Consider the following 16,467-nt stretch of genomic DNA (forward strand, 5'->3'; position numbering starts at 1 on the left):
CTTTGCATCATCAAGATGGATCTTGGATGTGAATCATATTCATCCTCCAAGGGTTTTATTCATATGGAGTCTTCATGTGATCTAGATCTTTGATCTTCTGTAGTACTCTAGTGTCTCTTCATCTTCTTGCTCGATGACTTCTTCATGGTTCCAAATTCACAAGTGCCTTCTCATATGATATCCTTCTCTTCCTCTACAAGAATCATCCTTATATGTCAATATGTAGTAACTGCAAGTTGAATCCACTCATGACAAGATAACATCAGTCTATAAATATCCTAGTCTAACTTGCCTCATTAAAAAGCTTATTGAGTCGAAACTGGGTGTTGCACTGAGAGGTAGATTCAAGAATTGCACAGTCTGTAGTTCTAGAGGTTTGTAGTAATGGAATGAATCTTGAGACTATGAAATGTGTAGTTATTGAGTCTCGAGAAGTATGAATGCATAGTTGAAGAGCTCAGTGAGGTAGTCTTGAGCCTTGAGTTTCCCAATGCACAATATGGGAGAGAGAGAGGCCTTGAAGGGTATACTGATTAGTTTTGGTGGTCAAGAGGGAAAGGTTGAGCAATGTGACTATGAAATGCACAGTCCTTGGAGGTAGGAACTATGCATTGCACAATTACAATAGGCAAGGGATCAACTTGAGGGTTGAAACTGCACAATGCATAGTTAGAGGAGGCTGAGTGAGTTCAAGTTGATAGGGTGGGAACTTTCCAGAATTTGACTAAGTGTCGATTTAGGGAGGTAGAAGTGAGACCAAGATTGAACTTATGACACAAAATTCAAAAAAATTGATGACAAAATATTTAACACTCAGTACAAAAGAAAAATATGATCCCCATAATGCGATGACAATCCAAAAACCTCCTCCAAGTGGACACTTGGGATGTACTTTGTGAAAATAATGACAAAACTAGTGTGAAAGTGCACAAAACTTTTGGAGTGAGTCTTATACATGTATATATGATATATAGGACCCATTGGTACCAAATTTTCCTCCTGAAATGAACCATGAATGTGCTTTTTCATCATGCGACACTTCCCATGCCTAGGAGATGACACTTGCGAAAGTAAGAGAAAGTACAAATGAAACTTGAAAATTCAAATGGCATTGAAAGTGACACTTGCGAAAGAAAATGTGTGTAAAAGTGAGTTGGAAAAACTCACCGAAATAGAAGTACAATCTCAACCAAAAGTAAGAGGTTGTCAATGAAAGTGTGCACTGACTATCGATAAAGGTTGAACATTGCACTAACACTGTCTTGATGGGCTATTGTATGCCTATTCAAGATTGCATAAAAGAATGTTCTCATGAACTTATTACAGATTGGACATGTGTGAGAAAGTGACCTCGAAATTTAGAAAATGAGAAGAAGAATTAAAAAATTAGTGTAACATTAATCGATCATGAAGAGACTATGGAATGATAGATAGTTATATCATTAGTAGGCTCCAAATTTCACTTGTAGTAAAACTTTTGGAGGGTGTTAAGTGTAACGTCAACATTTGGCAACACACTGGTAGAAATCCAAATTGTCTGTTAAGGTTTTATCCTTAAGTACAAGGTATCAATATTTCAAGAAGTATATATTCATCACATGGATTACCTTGTCTCCCCCATTAGACCTAGTTATGGATATAGTATCCTCTATTCTTTTCTGAACTTTACACATTCAAAAAGCTTGCCAAATAAAAATTATTTTGATTCAGGAGAAGGGTAATATAAATTTGCGAGTTTAAGATAACCAGAGTCTTAGTTTTCATCTTTGGCGTTGCTCCACTAATATAAGACTAGGAAGCACCTAGATGGAGTAACTATAGGAACAAAAGAATTGTTTTGTAGCCAACAAGATTGAACAGTACTTGAACAAATTTTCTTACTTCACCTCTCTGCGCAGGAAGGCTTTCTCTTATTTCGCCCTGTAACACCCTCCTCCCAGATTTACCCAAGTTAATAGATTGCTAAGGTAAGCATGTGATGAGAGGCTACTACGACCTGATTCAACTCCCCATGTAGAATTAAGGAAGTGTAAGTGACATAACACAGCCAATCTGACCTTCTGCACATGTCACAGAACCTACATGATCCAACCAACCCTTCCAGGTGATAAACCTTTGAGAAAAATTGACACTTCTTTACCCTAGAGCCTTAGTCGCTCCCATTAGATGGGAATGTGTTTAACTGGGGCCCTCCAGTCACTCTCACAGCAAGGGCATACGAGTGACTGGGGTCTTTTCAACTAGTTTAGAGCTAGCGAACCTGGATTTTGTGCCACTTTTTCAGGGCTAGGACTTAGGCCACTGCCCAGAACTTCCTGAAACTTCCAGAAATGAAAAGTAACCTCAAAAAAATGATATAAATTCAAACCCTTGAAAAATAATTGACTAGACCCCTACTAGCCATGACAAGCATTTTTTCAAACATGTCACAAATATGCATTCTACATGTCATAAAAACAAATTTGAACATAGGATTCTTGTACTTATACGAGAATCACTAAGAAAAATTGACGCCTTATCAAATTAGCTACATTATCATTTATTAGGTCATATATTCATTTTTCATTCATTTAAAAATCAAAACAAGATGAGATCCATACATCATCATTGTCATAAAACATGCTCATAACCAACATAATTAACAAGGATATAACAAAAATAATTACGAAATATAAACATGTATATTTACCCATAAAATACAGGAGGAAATAAGCTCTTATTAACATATGCAAAATGCAACCAGGTCTGGGACTTCCATGAACCACCCGACCTTAGACTAGGCTGAACCAAATCTCTCTTTAAACCAGTCACTCCCGTGCCATATTCCAAGCATGAATGTGGGATCTCATGGAACACATCCAATAAAACCAAAACAGGGCTTCCAGAGGCCAAAGCACCTCAACCCTCAACTAGTGATGCCACCTCATGGTCGAACATCACTAACCGTCACTAGATTAGTCTCTACCCAAGTTGTCTAGGGTTCCAGAGCAATTGTTCTAACCAGGGCTTCCAGGACTAGTAACTCAAACCATAGCTGTCGCCGACTTTCGAGAGAATTTGTCCAACCAGGACTTCCACGACTAGTAACTCAACCCACAAAGGCTTCTAGAGAATTTTTCAGGCCAAGGCTTCTAAGACTAGTAACTCAACCTAAGCTATTATAGGGCTTCAAGAGAATTTTTACAACCAAGGCTTCTAGGAAATAGTAACTCAACCCACACCCAAAGGAACATGAAAAACAACTAAAAAACAAAAGGGAAGAAACCCACAAGACCATGGATATCTAGGAAATGGAAAGGCTAAGAAATCCACGTCAATCCAAGCATTCCTCCATGCCAATGATAGATCATAACCAAGAAACCACATGCATATGCCATGCATTCCAAAACTAGCAAGGAAATCATACGTGCAACTAGGTACGTACAAGGAAACGTCGTTGTAGCTACTGATCTCGATGTACTCTTACACTTTCCTACTTTTCTTTTTCCTTCTTGATCCAAAACTACATGTATGCCACACTCCTCCAAGAGTTCTCCAAGAAAAATCTATGTGTCCAAGAGTATGAGAGAGAGAGAGAATAGAGAGAGATCGAAAACTGAACTGACAAAAGTTTGTAAACTAATTCTCAAAAGTCTTTTTATCAATGAGGCCTCTATTTTCTTCATTTTCCATTATTTTCCTTCATTTTCCTCCTCACATGCAACTTGTGACCTTTCACCTTCCTTCTCTCCTAACATCCATTATTTTCATAAATAAAATGCCAATTAATGCCTCATTCCTTTCTAAAACCTTTTCCATTGCCTTTGTAAATTTCCATATCCATTAATTAATCTTAAATGATCCACACCACTATGTTTTTTCCCAACATTCAACTTGGAATATGTTTCCCATGATCATGGCGATTATTTTTCCTTTATTAACATTATTACATGGAATTTTCACTAGCGATGTTACAGATTCATCCCCTTGGGGGAACATCGTCTTTGGTGTTCAATGACACCTACAATCCAAAATATTATTGTAAACAAAACATACTGCCCATGGAGCTTTATAAATTAGCTAGATGCACTATTTACAATAATCAACTTGCTGAAAAACAAACAAACATGACAACCATAATGACATGACACCCATACCACTTACTGGAGCTTTATAACACAACTAATGGAGGTATTTACATCCATATACATATATACATATACAAAAACATATAACCAAACATATAACAAAACATATTCCAAAACATACGCCAAACATTCGCTCAATGAACGAATAGAGAAGGATACATAGAACGCATCTGGTCTTCCATCTCCCATGTAGCTTCATTGGGCCCAAAGTGATTCCACTACACTTTAACCTGCTCGTTTTTTTGGTTCTGGAGCATGATCATCTTTCTCTACAAAATGCACTGAAGTTCAGACTGGAATTCTCCTTCTGGATCCACCTGCAATACAGACTAATCAATCAAATGATCAACATCTTTAACATACTTCTTAAGAAATAACAAATGGAAAACATCATGGAATTTTACTATTGGAGGCAGTGCAAGTCGATAGGCTACTGGTCCAATCCTCTAAAGAATCATGAAAGGTCAAAAAAATTAAGGTGCCAACTTGGAACATGATTCAATCCTCAAGGAGCTCTTCTTGGGCTTGATGCGTAAGTACACCTATTCCCCAACCTGAAACTACTTAAACAACATGTTATTATCTGCATAAATTTTCTGTCTATCTTGTGAAACTTTTATAATCTTCTCGATTACCTGCATTTCATGTTCCATTTTTTCCAACATGTGCAGTCCAATCAGCACCCTGTTCATTGGATCACTCCAATTGATGGGAGTATTACAATTTTTCCCATACATTGCCTCAAACATACTCATCCTCAAAGATTCATGATACCCATTGTTGTAAGTGAACTCAACCAGTGGAAGATACTCTTCTCACTTTCACTACTGATGCATGAAATACATCCTCAACATGTCCTCCAATATCCTATTGACCTTATCCATCTGTTCATCTGTCTGTAAATGATAAGCTATGCTAAAGGCCAACTCTATACCCAAACCCGCAAATAACTCTTTCCAAAACATAGAAGTGAACTTGACATCCCTGTCTGATAAGATATTTTTTGGTACACCATGCAACCTCATAATATCCTTGATAAATACATGTGATACATCATTAGTTGAATAAGTAGACTTCACTAGATTGAAGTGCACTAACTTAGTCAACCTATCCACAACAACTGTGATAGAATCATGTTGTCTAAATGTCCTTGAAAAGCCTGTAATGAAGTCCATGGAAATGACCTGCTACTTCCACTCTGGAATCAGAATAGGTTGAAGTAGTCCACCTAAATTCTTACACTATGCTTTTACTTGTTTACAATCCAAGCATCAAGCCACAAACTCTTCCACCTCTTTCTTCAAGTTTTACCAATCATATAACTTGCTCACTGTTATCAATATATTTTGATATCCTGGGTGACCTAAATATGGCTTAGCATGAAATTCCATCAAAATAATCTTCTTGAGCTCATTGTTGTCTGACACATATATCCTGTCCCTAAATATGACCAAGCAATATATTGTGGGGCGATAATCTACATCATATATACTGGTACGTGCACCTTTACCTGTACCTATACTTTCCTGTAACTTGTGCATAAGCTCCTTGTACCTGTCATCCTGCTAACCTGCCTGCAAGATCCGATCCTATAAAATGTCCCATAAGACCTCATGGCTGCTATGTGATTTACCTATACCCATATGTTAAGAGAATATGCAACCCTATTCTCTTTACCTTTAATGTACTTGATCTCGAAGTCGAACTCACTGATCGTGGCCAACTATCTAGCTTACCTGACATTCAAATTTGATTGGTCAAATAGATACCTCAATCCACTATTCTCACTCATCAATATAAACCACCTGCCAAGAAGATAGTGCCTCCATGTCTTCAAAGCATGGATGATTGCTGCCAACTAGAGATCATGTGTTGGATAAGTTTTCCTTTGTAGACAGTACTAGGCTAAGGAAATGTGTTGAAGCATCTAAAGTAATGTTTTTTATTTTAATGGATGACTAATGCTTAAACTTTTAAAAAAATGGAAATCCTAAGTATTTCTAAGAAAACAGAAGGGCTAATCCTTCATTCTTAACAAAATTAAGCTTTAAATGGTTTTGGAAAGAAAAATTTAAGATGGTATATAATTCCTTAAATATTCAGATTGAACATCTATTTTGTTATATAGTAGATGAGTATAGAAGTTTTATATAGCCAAATACTACATGTGCAAGATATGAAAGAAGGAAACAATTAAAAGGTTTAGAGGAATTAACTAAGATAAACAATTTCAGTTAATTAAACTTTTTAAAAGATAATAAATTTGCAGGGGCTTTCAGAGAGATTGACACTCAATCTTTTCTTACCCAGACTTCTATGTTACCTTGAACATGTGCAGAGAAAATAAAATGAAAACATAATTGAATAACCAGAAGAACTCACAGATATCCACAAGATGCTTAGAATGAATTGAGAATCCTTCTATTAACTTGAGAAATAACTTAGGAAGTTACAAGCATGTCCACTGCTTCATTGCAAGGGTTCAACCCTTTCTTCTTTGAATTACAAAATATTTATAGAGTTCAACTTCAAACATATCTTAATTGAAATCAAAATTTATTACAAAATATAATATCATCAAAAATATTTGGGCTATTACAAAAATAGAATTGAAAAATAGTATATCTAGACTAATTTGAACAATTTGCACAGATTTTGAGGGTTATTGTTGATGATTGTAGCTAGAAATATGTTTTTTTGTTGCCCACCCCTGAAATTCTACTCTCTGCTCCTGAAATTTAGTTGCTTATTCCTGAAATTTAGCATTTTGTTCCTATTCGATGAGTTAACACAGTTTATCCCATCTCTTTTCATCAGGGATATAATTTTTTTACAATTTTCTATATGACTCATCAAATTCAGTACATTTTCAAAAGTGGGCTTAGTTAGAAACAAATGCTTAATTTCATGTTGAATTAATAAATCATAACTTAAGACTTCAATGAAATCTTTTCTAGTTATAACTTTGATTTTGGCAAACATGGTTTTGTCCACTTCAATTTCATGTAACCTGTGTTGATAATGTTCAAGAAGAATCAATTTTCCACCTCTATCCTACAATATTGGAAGTCCTTTATGATGCAAAACATTGAATTTCCTATGAAATTTGCTAATGTGAATCTCCAAATTGTGGCACTTGTTCTCAAGATGTAGCATCAAATTCCTCTTAGTCAAAACTTTCCTCACCTCCAAGACAACTTCAGTTTTGCCTTTAATGAAAATTATTCAAGCTCATATTTTGCCTTGCAGTTTAGGACTTTGATTATCCTTGTGGCATCTCTTGGATTATGGCCCATTTTGTCTTTTATCTCTGCTATGACTCCCTTTGATCTCAACAATAAATATTCCAAATGAAAAATAATTTCAATAGAAGGCCATAACCCAGTCATTGATGCATTAATATCTATCCAAATATTTTCTTTGGCCTAAGAAAAAGTTTGTGCAATTAAGGATTCATTCTCATAAACTTCTATTTGATGAGTAAATTTGTAATTCTTTTGAATCTTAGCCAAATATGCATTGTCAGATTTAATTTTCCGTTCTTGAATCTTTTGGAGTTGCATTTTGAGTTTTTCAATTTCTTGATCCTTCAAGGATAAGTATCCCATGGCCATTAATAATTGTTCTACCGAGTCAGTAAACTGTGTCTCTATTGTGGTGGTTTTTGCTATAGATGTCCTTGATGCTGAAGTACCTACTGTAGGAGTTGTTGCTATAAGAATGGAAGATGAAATATTGAGTTTCTACTCTTTTTCTTTTAAGATTGTTTCCATATCAGCTTCCATCTTCTAAATTGAATATTTTGTTCAACTATCAATTTAAACATATTTTCTTTTTCCTTTTCAAGTTGAATTATTTCCTTGGCTTATGGTTGTTCAATAGTAGGAAGTTTAAGTTGATTCCTAAATGCTTGAATGTCATCATTCTTATTCTTTATCATCTATTCTGCTACTTTAACATCACTAGGATCATATCCTAGTTTTATCACCAATTCTTCAAGATATTTCATTCTGGTATCTTTGGCCAAAGATGACATCCTCTCCATTTTCAATTGTGTGTGAATATTGTTCAAGGAAGCTTGCAGTTTATAGGCTGCTAAAGATGAACTTGCCAATGTAGAATATATCATTTCACCAGCCTTCTTATGAAGGTAAATTTGATCAATGGCATGAATTTGTTTGGTGTCAAAAGTAAAAATGGATGTTTTGTAGTCTTCTGTACTTTTAGGGACTAGAACTTTAGGTTCCAAGAAAGCTAATTGAAACTGCCCCTTTTCAGTATCAAGTGAGGATAAAAGTCTATGCTATGTAGTGGAAGACTTCTTCCAAAATTATGAATATGTAGTGGCCTTTAATGCTTCATTCTTTCTTTTGATTTATGTGTATCTAACTAAAATATTTTGATTTGTTGTATCTTGAGAAACAAATGACATAAGAGTATCTATGATCTCTTCAATATGTGGAAAAGAAGTCATAGGAAAATGTGAAAACATCGTTGTAGCCTGCTCCTGTGAACTCTTGTCTTCTACAGACTCTTGATTAGTGTTTGTCTTTTTTCTTCTTTTGAAAACTATGAAACCTGTAGCTTGAGTTTCTAAGTTTGTAGGAGACATACATTCTCTTTGTCTTTTGGTTTATGTTTCTTGAGGAACCAGAGTTTGTGAAGATGTCTGACAAACTATTTGTTCCTTAGCTTCTTGTAATGTATTTTCCTACTATTCTACTTGATTAGAATATTGTTCTATCTCTGGTTTGGTTGTATGTACATATGGTGTTATTTTCTTCTCCACTCTCAACTTTGAAATAATTCCTAAGGGATCATAGGACTAGGTAAAACTCAATTTTAATTTCATATGCTTTAACAAATTATCTGCCTCCTTTGCTGCTTCTCTAGTATTGATAATAAAAGGGCAAATTTGTGCCTTTAACTTGAATTGTCATTTCTTCTTCCTAGATACAGAGTGAAAATCATCCATATTCATCATTTTCTTGATATATTCTAAGGAAAAAATTCTTGTTGGAACAAATATTAGTAACTTGTGGAGATGGAGTTCACATCCATATATTCCAATCTCTGTATAAAATTTTATGTTGTGTAGTGGAATATTTCTTCCAAAATTATGAATATGTAGTGGCCTTTAATGCTTCATTCTTTCTTTTTCTTTCTCTGTATCTAGCACAAATATTTTTCTGCAATATATCTTGAGAAACATATGACACAGGAGAATCTATGATCTCCTCAATATGTGGAAAATAAATGGTAGGAAAACCTGACAACACCAATGTAGCCTGCTCCTATGAACTTGTGTACTCTGAGGACTCCTAATTAGTGTTTGTCTTGTTTCTTCTTTTGAAAACTGTGAAACCTATAGATTTAGCTTTTGATTCTATAGGAGACAAACTTTCTCTTGTTATTTTTGTTTCTTTTTCTTGAGGAACCGGAGTTTGTGAAGATGTCTGACTAAAAAGTTGTTCCTCAGCTTCTTGTAATGTATTTCCTTGCCATTCTACTTGATTAGCATATTGTTCTATCTATGGTCTGGATGTATGTACATATGGTGTTGTTTTTTTCTCCACTCTCAATTTTGAAATAATTCCTAAGGTAACATAGGACCAACTAAAACTCAATTTGAATTTCAACTGTTTTAACAAATTGTCTGCCTCCTTTGCTGCTTCTCTATTGTTGACAACGAAAGGGCCAATTTGTGCCTTCAACTTGAATTGTTCTTTCTTCTTGCTGGATACAAAGTGCAAATCATCCATGTTCATCATTTTCCTGATGTATTCTAAGGCAAAAATTCTTATTGGCACACATATTGGTAACTTGTAGGGAGGGAGTTCACAGTGATATATTCCGATCTCTGTATAATTCTGGTAAAGTTACCGGTCTCCAAATTGGCTTGTTTAGCAAGGTGCATAATTATTTTGATTTCAGGTGAAGTCCTCGATATAACATCACCGTTGAGAATACATAAGGACACATGCAATAATTGGTTTACAAAATCACTAAAGGAATACTCTCATGTGTTCTTCCTTACCAAGGAAGTCCAGTGAATGATTGCCAGAGGCTTTCATTGTGTAGCTAACTTCTGCAATGGGAACTTAAACCGACCTGCTTGATTAAATAAAAGTAAATACACAAGAACTTATTGGTGTTTAAAAGCACCTTCAACAGAAAACTTTAGAAACTGATCATGAATATTGTCTGCCACAAACTGTCTGTAGTTGAAAATCAACGAGGGCTTATTACTCATAGAGAACACTGATAAAAATCCTAATATTACTTCATCTGCCCACTGGTCGGTAGGATAACCTAAAAGACATGCAAACATGGATATGACTTGCCATGACATTTCTGGTAAAATTGAAGTGGAATAAGGCATATTAGTCTGAGGCATCTTAGAATTCTCAAGTAGGAATGACTCAAAGATATGAGATCATTGAGAAAATGTGAGTTTTTGATAGATTTCCATGAGGGAATTAGTAGAGAAAGGGTGCAAAGGAGTTGTGAGATTGATTTGGAGTGCTTAATATATGGATTAAGGTGTAATGGAAAATATAACTTCATTATTTTGGGCAATTATGACCCTTTGACTGAGAAGGTACCTGAGATGGCACCAGGTGAGAAAATTTGGGAAGGTATGAGTTTGGGGAAGATAAATTTGGGTAATAAAGACTCCAAAATAATCAATTCATCACTGAAATCTAATAATTCCTGGTTTCCACAGTTGTGGAGTTCATAAAGATCAAACTCGCACTAGGTTTCTAAGATTTTATATTGCTTGTCGACTAGAGGGATCACATCTAAGTTAATTACAGAGGGAAATGTAGGGATTTCTATAACTAATTTCGACTTGCCTTTTTGAGAAGACATCGCGAACAGGAAAATACTGGCAAGGGTGGTGACTTACTAGACAAATGATGATCACTGGCTTATGAATGATGGCTGTGTGATTATGGAATTCTAAACTACACCTGTACTACTGAAAGAAGAAATGGCGAAAGAAGAAGATGTAAGGTAGTGTTTGGTTTTTAAAAGAGGGAATTCAAACAAATCAACAAGGTGTAACCCTTTTTTGGGCACGTCTAATTAATGAATCTAGATGTTTGCATGAATGATTAATTTATAAAATTGTCATATGAACATTTGGTGTGAGAAATTTAATGTTTAAACAATTTTTTTGGTGGGAGTGAGTAGGACAGTGACAAGTGGTGAAGTGCGAGTAGACACGAGAGAGGAGGTGGGAATGGGAAAGCAGTTTTTAGGGGGGGCAGGGGGGTGGTTTGTGGTATTATAGAGGGGGGTCCCGAACTCACCTTGGAGGCACCACATAATGAGTGGGTGATTTCATAAATCTTCTTTTTAGACCCCTCCTCCCTTTCGTTAAACTCTGAAAGTGTGGGGGGAGGGTGGGGGGGTCCAGAAATCATCCTCCACCATTGATCCAGGTGGGGATGATCTCATTCATCAGCTGTCAATTTTTTGTCATCGTGTTAGGATATTTCGACACATAGGAAATACTTAAGTATAACTTGGTCTAGTGTAGAGTTAGGTAAAGTGTGTTTCTTTACTATGTACTTTTGTAACTTACAATCTGACGGTTACAATATGTAGTGATCCAACGGTTCATTCTCTCCTCGGTATTACTGACACTTGATCTATGGCTTAACACCAAATTGGTCCATGATCTCTATTTAAAGAGCATGGAGGGTCATTTATAGGGTAACTATTCATGAGAGAAGCTTCTGTAAATTTTCATTCTTTTATTAATAAATTGCCTAAAGTGGCCGCTTTGGCTCAGGCCATAGACTATTTCCCTCTTTGATTGTTTTAACCACGTTAATAATACTAGTGTATTTATTTGTGATCTATTTTTGAGCAGTGTCCTTTAGTTTTCTATCTGAGGAACTTACCCTGTAAATTCCTACATGGTATTATAGTTATTTGAGGGCCGCATCCATTGGTGATCCAAATTTGAAGTCGGTAGAACTGCATCCGATTGTCATTTTATAGATCTACTATTACTGACTACTTTCAAGCTAAGAGGACTACTCTATTGTGTTAGGAGCATCTGTTCCAGTGAGGAACCCATTTTGTTTGACGTGAAAAGATTTTCGGCAGCATAGCTACGTCATTTATAAGATCTAGAGGTATACAATGTTTATTTGCAGATTTTAGTTATTTCCTCTCTATTTATTTCATTTTACTTAGCTCTTTGTTTTTTTTTTTTAATTACCGAATCTATACCTTTCATTTATGCGTATGCTCTTTTCCCCGTGACTTCGTGTGATCTAGGCAAATCAGAAACATAAAGGAAGGATTTTTCTCATGTGTATGATCTTTTCCGCCGCGCTACTTTATGAGAATAGAGGTCTTGAGTTCAAGTCTTTGTTTTTGTTGAGCTAATTAGATTAAGTTTGGGAAGGGGGCGGATTTTTTTTTTTAAATATAGCATTATCATTCACTTCCACACATTCTTGCACTTCGTCGGCATCTTCAACAACTTTTCTTCAAAAAGCCATAACTTCTTCATCCGGATGCCATTTCTAGAGCCGTTCTTTTTTTAATCAACCTAATTTTTCAAGATATTTCCAATGAAACACTTAGCTTCAACATCTATAGCTTCAGTTTCTGTTAAAATAGAGAGTCCATGCCAAGTTATTCTTGACAGCACCAATTACTTCCAATGGTGGTCCTATATTGTGGATTTACATAGAAGTAAAGGTCTTTACAGATAGCCTCAGGCCAAGAAACCAAACCAAAAGATGAAGATAAGGCAGCCAAATGGGAAAATAGGAAAGATCAAGCACGTGGGTTGATAGGGATGTCTATTTCTCTAGAACTTAGATTCCATATCGCAGAACTTGATATTCCTAATGAAGCAATGAAACAGATCACTAAAGGTTTTGGAATTAAAAATGAAATTAGAGCCCATCAACTTGAAAATGAGTTGCTTACATTGGACCCCAATAATTTTTCTTCCATTGAAGATTTTTTGTCCAAGTTCAAGACCCTTATACTTCTCTTGGAAGGTGTTAAGGTTAAGAAAGAAGATGGTATTCTTATCTATTCCATTCTTACTAAGTTGGGACCAATGTACTCTATGTTTTTTCCAACCTTTCTACAAGAGAAGCCTTCATTTCTCAAGGACAAGACTACAAGTCCCCTTCCTTTGATTCCTTTTGTGATTCTTTAATAAGAGAAAAAGAAAAACTCTTACATCTTGGTCTTCTTAATCTTGGAAACCCTTCTAAGAAAGCCTTAGCCACCCAACAGCAATCAAATTCAAAGAATCCTAAGAAGCCGTATCCTAAAAAGAATGGTCCTAAACCAAACAAGGGTCCTAAGCGATTTTAGTCTCAAAACGAAAAATCATTTCAACAAAATGATAAGGCAAATAAAAACAAAGGGAAGAAGACTGATAGACATTGGCACTTTTGTAATCGAGATGGCCACTTAAAATCCAAATGCTTTAAGAAGATGGAAGCCTTGGAAGCAACAATGAAGAAGCATAACATCCATTTGGAGCACTCAACAAGTTCAACTTCATCTTCAAGAATTGCACTTTTTGCATGTGATTGTCAAGCATCTCGGTTTGGATATGCAATAAATTTATCTTCTTCTTCTCATTCTCTCTAGTGGCTCATTGATTCCGAAGCTTCTTATCACATGGCCAAAAACAAAGCCATGTTTTCTTCTTTAAATGATTGTAACACCAAAAATATATATGTTGGTGATGATAGATCTCATAGTGTTGTAGGGATTGGAACTGTTCATATATACATTGGTCAATTCAACGATGTATTATGTGTTCCAACCTTATCCTGCAACCTTCTATCTGTATATTAGATAACTCATTCAGGTGAATGTAAAATCATTGAATTTTCACATCACGATGTTGTAATTAAGGACCTAAGAGATCCTAGATAGATTTTAGCTACTGGAATTACTAATGATTCTACAAGGTTGTATAAGTTTAACAAATTTGGGTCATCAAATCTTCCCTTGATATTTGTTGCGCATAATGATGAAGTGAGCAAACTTTGGCATGAGCGATTTGGTCACTTAAACCATCGCTCCCTTCAGAATCTATGTAAAGAAAATATGGTGACAGGTCTTCCAGTGGTATCTTGCAGAGATGGTGTTTGTTCCGAATGTGTAATCAGAAAACATCATTGGGATAGTTTTGAAAAACGTGCCTCTTGGCATGCGTTAGCCCCTTTATAGTTTGTGCATAGTGATTTATGTGGTCCACTTCCAGTTGTTTCATTCTTTGGCTACAAGTATTTCTTAACTTTCATTGATGATTTCTTCAAATGCACTTGGGTATACTTCTTAAAACTCAAGAGTGAAGTATTTAACATGTTCTTGGCCTTTAAGGCCTTTGTTGAAAAACAATCTGGACATGAAATTATTAAGCTAAGATCTGATAATGGCGGAGAATATGTTAACAACAAATTCATCAAATTTTGCATTGAGAATGGAATTCAAATACAACATACTGTTCCATATACTCCACAAAATAATGGTGTAGCTGAAAGGAAGAATCACACCTTAAAGGAAATGGCTAATTGTATGCTTCAATCTAAAGGACTTAGTCTTAATTTTTTGGTAGAAGCAATTAACTGTGCAAATTACACAATAAATCGCACTCCTACTAAGGTTTTAAAGAATATCACTCTAGAAGAAGCATGGAGCTCAATTAAACCAGATGTAAGTCACTTTCATGTTTTTGGAAGTGTAGTATGGGCCCATATTCCAGATGAGAAACATAAAACTTTAGAACCTAAGAGTGAAAAATGTATTTTTGTTGGATATTCTGAAGATGTCAAAGGATACAGACTTATTCCACTTAATTCCAAAAATGTTATCATTAGAAGAGATGTAAATTTTGCTGAAAACATATCGGCGTACAAGCCTAGTTCGGCAGATGTGCCACCTCTCTATCCCTTCTACTTCTGAAAATATTTCTTCTTCAGATGATGAAAGCAAGGATGACAATCCTCCCCCACCTTCTCAGGAACCTCCTTCAGCTCCTTAGCTTCCAAAATGGGTCTGTGCTACTCGGGATGTAGCAGGTGCTCTTGCTGGTGATCCTATAGATCAGCGATGTACACATTCTCAGTTCGATAGAGCCTCTTATTTACTAGCTCAAGCTTCAGTTAATTATGATCCTGACACCTTTGTAGAAGCTTCAGGCCATCTAGATTGGGATGCAGCTATAAATGAAGAATATCATTCATTATTGGCAAATGATACATGGGATCTTGTTCGCCTTCCAAAGGGACGAAATATTGTAGATGCAAATGGGTTTACAGAACCAAGTATGGACCAGATGGAAAAGTTGATAAACATAAAGCTCATCTTGTTGCTAAGGGTTTTTCACAAGTTGAAGGCCTTGACTATACTAAAACCTTCTCCCCTGTTGCCAAAATGAACTCTATCTGCCTTGTTCTTTCCCTTGCTACCTCTTTCAAATGGGAAGTCCATAAGATGGATGTTAAATTTGCCTTCTTGCATGGGGACTTGCATGAAGAAATCTATATGGAACAACCTACTGGCTTTATACAAATAGACTCCAACCTTGTATGTTAGCTTATGAAATCCCTTTATGGTCTCAAGCAAGCCCCTTAGGCTTGGTATGCCAAAATGGATAGCTTTCCTTTAGAAACTGGATTTTCTAGGTGTCATTTTGACAATATTGTCTACACCAAGAAAGTGGGAAAGTCTCTTATCATTCTTGTTCTTTATTTTGATGATCTTATCCTTACTAGTAGTGATCCCAACCTTATAAAACATGTGAATTCTAGCCTTAAAAATAATTTTGAAATGACAGACTTAGGACACTTGCATTATTTTCTTGGTCTTCAAGTCTTACAATCCAAGGAAGGTATTTCCCTTTCCTAGTCCAAGTATGCATGTGATCTTCTATGCCATTTTCACATGGAATACTGTAAGCCAACCCCTTCTCCCTTTCAGTATGGAGCCAAACTTTTAGTCATTTGTACTTTCCTTAAAGTTGATACTACCTTATACCGTCAACTTGTAGGAAAAATTTAGTATCTGACCCAAACTTGTCCTGACCTTTCCTTTCTTGTTGGCCTTATTGCTCGGTTTATGCAAAAACCACATGAAAGTCATTGGAAAGAAGCTAAAATAATACTTTGTTATGTTCGAGGTATAGTTCAGTTTGAGATTCATTACAACACAAAAGCATCTCCTTTATTGGTTGGTTTCACTGATTCTGATTAGGCTGGTGACCCTGATGATCGAAAGTCTACTGCAGGTTATGTGTTCACTCTTGGTTCAGGACCTATTACATGGGCTTGCAAGAAACAAA

Source organism: Pinus tabuliformis, chromosome 9 (assembly GCF_031772625.1).
Source record: "Pinus tabuliformis cultivar Carrire ecotype Pingquan chromosome 9, CPIR1, whole genome shotgun sequence".
Lineage (NCBI taxonomy): Eukaryota > Viridiplantae > Streptophyta > Pinopsida > Pinales > Pinaceae > Pinus > Pinus tabuliformis.